Here is an 8,578-nt window from a genome sequence, read left to right as displayed (position 1 = left end):
GTAATTGTATGACCATTTGCTAATGTTTGGTAGCTATGGTGGTAACTACTCTACAGATAATGGGCCATCCCATGAGTGACTGTTTGCTGCTCCAAATCTTCTGCTGGAGAACATATATTATTGTTCAAGGAGAAGTTTGAGCTCTGCGTGGACAAATTAAATTTTGAATTGCTTTTGCCAAATTTCTACATGGTTCGCACACTGTCAAAGTTCTTTTCTCCTTTCAAACTCCCGGAGCTTGCGAATTGGATGTTCTGAAAATTGGATGGTCACAACTTCAGTTCACCTGCTTTTGTTTCTGCTGTTTTGATGTGCATATACATTATTGATGTCACCATGGAAATGCTATGCTGTTATCTGCAAAAAACTGATCAGAGATCAGAATCCTATCTATTTCGGCACTTGGAGATTCACAATTCTGATATCAATGTCATTCAGCAGGCCTGTCACATCATTCTTCATTTTGCTACTAAATGGAATGTTGAATTTGCTGATCATTGCTTGCTGAAGATGCTTTGTCATACTCATTACACAGAAAGATGTGCAGGATGGAACACTGACTATATTGCATTCCATATGGTATTATCTACAATGGCCATCAATACTCCCATTGACATTCTTCATCACTGCATTTTCCCCACATCTAAGGTTAAAGCAAAAGCAATCTTGTTGCTTTTGGAAGCAAGTTCTATGCATCTGAACCTTTTTAGCCAGATATTCTTGGAAATTTTAAACAAAGACACTTCTGTTTTGCAAATCAAGGATTCTGATTCCAACAATTTGTGGGCTCAAGAAGATGGTGCTATACTTCTGTTGCCTGCCGCTTTATCATGCGTGAAATTTCACAGCAATGACTATAGGCAATGTGCTGAATTCCTTGAAGCAGTTCCAATCTTTTATTCTGAACTACTATTATGCGATAAAGGGTTTTCAACTTGGAAAAACTTTGTTACCAGGAACATTTTTTAGGAAGATTTTAGTGACTTTATAATTAGTTTAATTATTCCAGAGTCATCTGAGCTATTTGATTCTGATGTTAATGATATTAATCCCACTTCATGCAATGGCATTATGAAGTTTACTGATGAATTGTTCGCGAAGGTATCACTAATTAGGTTGTTATTATCTCCTAGAAAATCATTGTCCAATGAAGTAGCTTCGGAGAGGGAGTCCAAGAGGGTGCACAAAGCAAAGCTAAATTTTATTAGCATACTGGTCAGAACTACGGATAAAATACTCATGAATTTCCCATCGAGTGACAATATCTTATCACTCTACCAAGGAACGAAAAGTCATCTGTTTTCTGGAATATGTATTTCTCAAGAATTTCATTGAACTGTCTTCAGAGATTCAAAGCTACCTAAATCAGCTGAAATCAATACCTTTCCTTGCTCAATTAATCAGATCATCCCTCTTGCATAGATTCAATGATCCTGTCGCAATAAAAGCAATTCGATGTATTCTTGTTGTGCTATCACAAGGAAAGTTCTCAGCTGATGAAATTCTTGAACTTATACTGGGTCACTCCAATTTTGTATTGACAATAACATGCAATGAAGTTTCTAAGTATCCATCTGCTTGTAACACCACAGGGGGATGCTACAGCCAGCTCCAAGTATTTTGAAATTAGTTGATTTTTCTTTCATGGAAGAAAATAAGGCAGATATTTCTATTGCAGAAAAGAGAAGAGTTGAAACCATCATATTACTAAGGGTACTGTATGATATTAAGAGCAGACAACAGAATAATAGCCAATTGAGTGGATCAAGATAATTAGTTTTCTTGCTTTTGTCTGTTTATGGTGCAGCCCTTAGTGAAACAGATTTGGAGATATTTCACCTTATGAATGAGATAGAGTCACCCGTGTTCCAAACCATTACTGAAGTTGATCATCTGTGGGGAGCTTCTGCTCTGAAATTTAGAGAAGAACTAAAACTAGATTTTTCAAAATCAGATACGCATAACACAGAGAATGCTGAAATTACTGAAAAGAGAAGGGCGCTCTTTCGGGAGAACATACCTGTTGATTCCAAGCTCTGTGCAAAGACATCTTTGCTATATTGCTATAAAAGATCTACAAGGGCTTCTGTTTTCTCACTAGAACAACTTCAACGGGATAACTTTGCTGATAGTTTTGAGGTAATTTCTAGAATAATAGTGTCAACTAAAGTTTGGGTATTGTTCTAGGTTTTGTGCTTTCACAGTAATGTTATTTAATTGTACCTTGCTGATCTATCTTCATATGATTTTGGTTGGCAGGTAACATCTCAAAAAATGGATGTTCAGATTTACGATCCTTTTTTATCTTGCGATTCTCAATTCATACTCTTCACATGGGTTACATTGAACCTACTGAATTTGTCCGACTAGGGCGTCTTGCAGTCACACTTAGCTTGTTAGTATAGCATCTCCTGATCATGAATTAAGGATGTTGGGATATGAGTGCCTAGGAACATTCAAAAAATCCCTTGAGGTACCTGCTGTTTCATGAATCTTTAAATTTTATCTGGTTTATTATATTCTTATCAACTACTAGCTTCTTATATTGGATTTTCTGTATTACAACTTATCTTCACTGGGCAAACATATTGTTGGTTAATGTATATGCTTGTATTAGTATGTTCAAATTCTAGCATTTGTTAAAACATTTATGTGCTTATTTAAGTATGTTGAAATTCCTGTAGTTTACATTTTTTTTATTTGTTAATGATATTCACTTGTGATGGCTTTTATGCCTATTGACATTCTGGGGGCATTCCTATGACATATAGATGTGAGTGCAAAAAGCACTTGTATGGTATTCTATATTTGTAATGTTTTATCCTTCTGTGGGAAACATGTCTATTATTTTCTTGAAAAATCCAACCACTTAAAATGTACTTTTACATATTTACAGTATGCTCAGAGAAGTAAGGAAACCTGACAGCTTCAGCTGCTTCTGACATACCTTCAGAATGGGATATCCGAACAGTGGCAGAAGATACCTTCCATTATTGTTGTTTTTGCTGGAGAAGCATCTTTGACGCTACTGGATGGCTCACATGCTCAATTTACTGTCATGAGATTTTTTTAATGCATTCCACTTCTGTCAGACTGCAGGTAACGATTCTTTCCTTTTTATTTGCATATATGTAGATTCCATAGTGTGTATTCAGAGGTATTGAATTGTAGTAATATTATTGTTATCCTTCTCATTGCAGGGCATTCCATTATTTCCAACCTTATTGCAGAGCAGTTCTGTGCATTTTAAAGCGGAACGTTTGTGGATGCTTCGGTTATTATCTGCTGGATCAAATCTAGCTGATGATGCTAAAATATACAAGAGAGGAAGAGTCTTAGAACTTGCTCTTGCCTTCTGTTCTTCACCTGTTTCAGATTTTGAATCGAAGGTTTTAGTCCTTAAGGTAAATGCTATACTTATCTTCTTTAGTCCAGATGACTTCCTGGATCTGATAGCTGCTTGGAGATTTGAATATTTGTTTATGTTTGATATGCTTGCTTTGCATTGTAGGTGCTGGAGAATTGTGTCAAGCTGCCAGTTCTAGCTCATCATCTAGAAATTGGAATCATCGATTGTTGCTGTAAACAGCAGTGATAGCAGTCACATTGTTTATGTATGTCAGCAGCACAGGTTTGCTCCTAATCTGCTCAATTTTCTTTAACTTTTGTGGCATCGCCTGGAGCACCGGCAACATCATGCAGGTTTGTGTGCCTGATTCCCTCGCGCTCCTTATCTGAAACCCACCCAGGGGAACGACTGACCCGCTGCGGCAGTCGTGGGGGCAAGTTGCTACCATGATTGGCATCGCCAACATATTTGATGGTAAGTCGATTTGATGCTTACTGCCTTATCCACCTCCGTTCTCTCTGTACCCATAATATTTGTTCTCTAGCTGCTCTGATGAGATTGGTGTATATTTACAATTGTTTCCTTTCTAATTTTCAAAATAGGTTTTCCTATCCTCCTCAATATTTTGAAAGAAGACCGTGAGAATGTAGAGCTTGTGATAGGTGCCCTGGAGACCTTTGAGTGCATTGACTCCTATTGAGACGTCACAAGGGCCATATCATGTAGTGATTCAAATGTTCTATGTTGTATTACTTTAGTGAGTATAGTTTAGTTGTGCATCAGCCAACAACTAGAGTATGAGTTTATCTTGATTCTTGATGTCGGTAATGGCATATTTTTGATATTTTGTATCAATTCTCGGTTTTGGATACTGAAGTTATTTATTTGGTAAAATAGATTATATGAACTGATAGCTATTGTTTGTAACTCAAAATTTCTTTAGCATATATGCTCTCAAATAATTTGAACTATTTGATATTTGTCCAGCTGATAATTGCAGTCCAATATTTATTTCATATTATAAAGATGATGCTCTCAAATAATTTGAATTGTTTGTTGTTTTTGCACGTTTTGTGACTGCAGAGAGCAATTTTTGAATTGTAGACCATAAGGTTATTATGTCATAGTAGCAATTTTTTTCTGTTTCAATGTGTGTCCAAGATTACCTTGAACTTTCATATAGTCCAAGGTTGTATATTCCAGAAGCACTGTCTTCCTCGAAGGAGAGCTGTTCCTCAGCCTCTGCATCGGTGAAGGTCAGAGCTCTCTGTAGCTTTTTTGAAGAGAAAACCTCCACATCTGCCATGTACACATCTGTCATGTTAGTCTTAAATAAAACCTTTAGTCCTTAAGAGTTCATACTAGATGTTCTCTGATCTGACTGAGTACTGCATTCTTTTTGTCTATAGTGCTAAGCTTGTTGATCAAGCTCTTGCCTCAGGAAAGATTTATGATGGAGATGGGTTCAATTACATCAAAGAATCTTTTGAAAATGGTACTCTTCACCTTATTAGGTTGTTGAGTGATGGTGGTGTCCACTCCCGCCTTGACCAACTACAGGTTTGCTAATAATATTTCTTCAATTTATATTAGTTAAGTTACAAGCGTACCACAAGATTTACTTTTATTTGCTCTATCCAGTTACTTCTGAAAGGTGTCAGTGAGAGAGGAGCAAAAAAATTCGTGTGCACATCCTTACCAATGGGCGTGGCATTTTTGGATGGAAGCAATGTTGGTTTCGTGGAGACCCTAGAGAATGATCTTTTGGAGCTTCGAGGCAAGGGTATTGATGCACAGATTGCATCTGGTGGTGGAAGGATGTATGTTACCATGGACCGTTATGAGGTGAATGTTTCTTGTCGTATTCAAGCATTAGTGTTCATTGTCTAGCATCTTGGCTTACAGTTTTGTTGTGTTTAATACCTTCTAGAATGACTGGGATGTGGTTAAACGTGGCTGGGATGCTTAGGTGCTCGGAGAAGCACCCTACAAATTCAAAAGTGCACTTGAGGCTGTGAAAACACTGAGAGCACAGCCCAAGGCTAATGATCAATACTTGCCCCCATTTGTGATAGTTGATGACATCGGCAAAGCTGTTGGACCTGTATTAGATGGTGATGCAGTTGTCACTATCAACTTCTGGGCTGATCGCATGGTTATGCTTGCGAAAGCACTAACGGTATGCAGATTTTAACAACTTTGACCGTGTACGTGTCCCCAAAATTCGATATGCTGGGATGCTTCAGTATGATGGTGAGTGGAAGCTTCCAAGTCACTACCTTGTTTCCCCACCAGAGATAGATAGAACATCTGGGGAGTACTTGGTGAAGAATGGCATTCGCAGCTTTGCTTGCAGGCAAGTACTATATGTCTTTCAGCCCTTCTCTTGATACCTTTTTTGCTCACTTCAATATCATAAATCTCTTGAGTCATCTAAGCCAGCATCGTTCATTTGTTTTGAATCAACATTACCAAGTGTACTCAATACAATCTTGTACATACCTGTTAGGGGCACTTGTCTTCTGGAAAGATAATGTCGCAAGCTATCTCCACTATCTTATACTGCATAGGTACTAGGATATTTGACATTTGCAGAAACGAGTTTTTTTCTAGAGTAATCTTCTAGCTACAGAGGAGTATGTTGACATTGTGCTAATTTAGGCTGATATTTGCTTGCATTGTTCTGTCCATACTGCCTTAATACTGTATATTGAAAGTGCTAATCCTGTTTGAAGAAAATGTGCCGCTGCTGTTGTATTTTCTTTTCTTTTTAATTCTGCTTTGCTTGGAAATTATGCAACACATGTTGCTTGCTATTTTTCAGTTATATTATAATGCTTGTCACCTGTTGTTTGAATTTAGCTAGCTGTACCAATGGAGACCCTGAGGAGAGCTGCTGCTGAGATACAGATGGAGATTTTTGAAATGTGATTGGCCGTGGGCGATGTGTTTCATCTCGCTGTTAATTTGTGTCTCAGGAATGGAGCTTCGATTTCGATGGGACCAGGTCGCAACATCCGTTGAGCAGCCATATGGCTTCCCTGTTCAGCTAGAGAGAACGATATTGTTGCTTCCGGTACTTGATATATGACATTGTAAGTGTGTGACTGTCGTCACAGATATCTATTGATGTGACTGAAATACATACGTATGGATGCATTTTTAATGTTTGCTTGTATGGTTTGCATTGTAAGACTACCAATGGCACATGCACTTTGTTTCCATGCTGATCCATATTTTGACAGATCAATGTACTCCCGTTCATTGTTTCTAATGTATGAGAACTGAAGTATATAACTAATTCATCAAGTGTTTGACACTTTTCTAAGATCAATGTACTCCGCTACATGATGATATTCTTATAGCAAGCTGGAATTGATGAATGCAGGTGAACAAGACAAACTAGCCTACTACTTGATGTCTTCTACCTTATACTTGATTAAACCACTACTCTGAATTGCAGATTGCAACATACTTTTTGTTCCTATGAATGTATACGTGATGTCTTTTCCTCCCAGCTGTTTTTGATTGATTTTCTACAATTTATTGTGTTATTAGTGGTTTGTTTCCATTATGGTAGTTAATTTTATTTACAAGCCGATACTATATGATGATTCAATTAATTAACCATGCTACTTAAGTAAGAAGTGTATCGTTCCTACTTTTGCAAATAGTCTTCTAGATGTTTGCTTGTTAATTTGTTTTTCCAGTTCTAAATATCTTGTGAATCATTTATATTCTCATTTTATATATCTATACTTTCCATTCCTACTTTTGCAAATAAACTTCTATCTGTTTGCTGGTAAATTTGTTTTTCCAATTCTAAATATCTTGTGACTCATTTATATTGAGCAGGTGTTTACCAATAATGCTCTCATCGGCTCATGCTCATGTGGTCTTTTAAGCCCTGTCTCTACATGGACGGCCTCGCTTCCGCAATCACCGCGCTTCGGACCTGCACCGATGTCGCGCACCTCACGCACGTGCTCCTGCAGTTCCGCCTCGCCTGGTGCGGCAAGCTCGTCCGGGACGCCCACGCCATCGCCGCGCACTACGCCTACTCCGTCAAGGGCCTCTGCTTCGACCTCTTCATCATTAGGGGTGGAATCAGAGCTTTCCATGCATGTTGGAGGTGCACGATGTGATCAATATTATCCATGCTTCATAAGTGGTGATGGCCATGATATATGGTCAATATTGTATTGATCTTTTTCTGAGTTTTAGGCTGTCATGTAGTTTGCTGGAATGGAGATATTTCATTGTTCACTTGGTTCTTGTGACAGAGTTAATTACCTTATTTCCGTGCTTTCTTAGTACTTTTTTTGAGATTTGAGTTGTAAATAACACTTCCCCAATCGTGCTATCATTATAACTCAATGACATTATTAAAATCATATATAGAAGTATATATGTTACTGATGGTTGCAATGTAATGGTGAAATAGCTAAATTAAAATAACAAAATTTATGTATGGGTAGGATCACAAATAGATTCTGAAACATTTTCTTATAACAATATAGCGCACATTTATATATACATAAGTTATCGTGTTATTATACGTTTCCGTTGCAACGCACGGGCACTCACCTAGTAAAAAATATAAATCTAAATGAACTTTAATTATACATTATTGGTGAGCAGAATAATGTAAGTGAAAAAGAAGCATAACTATTAGCATCTTCATGCTGTAGAACTTCGTATATCGTTTCTCCAAATGCTTCGAAGAGTTCAATCTGCTTGGACATAAGCATGTGATGGTTTTGTTCAAGACAAGCGCAGTACTTGTCAACCTCCTTGTCATGCGCATCAAACAGTGATTCGAACATTGGACGATGTTGGGTGGGTAGACAATTAAGCTTGTTGCCAATCAAATGTTTGATGTGTGGGACATATATATTGAATATCTCAGAAACCGGCCATTCTGGAGCAATAACATAACAAGTCTCTGTCTGGCTATGAAACTGTTTAAATCCCTGTGATTAATGTTAGCATGTATTTGAACTAGAACATCTCTATCAACATCAAAACAAATGTTAATGGCTAACCTCTGCATGACCAAATGGTTCTCTAGATTGGCATGGGCCACGTCTGTCAGCCCTAGTCAAATCTTTTATAGTCTCATTGTCAAAAAACTTGATATGAGGAGTACCATAATTGTTATGAGGGGATGCAGGATGGTGTTGATGGTGAAGGTAATATATCTGAGAAGCATATAGACAACAAACATAA

The 8,578-nt window shown here is 37.6% G+C and overlaps 1 pseudogene; it reads left to right on the top strand.

Moving 5' to 3' along the window:
* Window positions 1–4,713: 4,713 nt before the first annotated feature.
* Window positions 4,714–6,280, top strand: LOC109940349 (2,3-bisphosphoglycerate-independent phosphoglycerate mutase-like; annotated as a pseudogene).
* Window positions 6,281–8,578: the final 2,298 nt, after the last annotated feature.

Source organism: Zea mays, chromosome 6 (assembly GCF_902167145.1).
Source record: "Zea mays cultivar B73 chromosome 6, Zm-B73-REFERENCE-NAM-5.0, whole genome shotgun sequence".
Taxonomy (NCBI): domain Eukaryota; kingdom Viridiplantae; phylum Streptophyta; class Magnoliopsida; order Poales; family Poaceae; genus Zea; species Zea mays.
The sequence above is the reverse complement of the archived record's forward strand: the minus strand, read 5'-3'. Positions and strand labels throughout refer to the sequence as shown.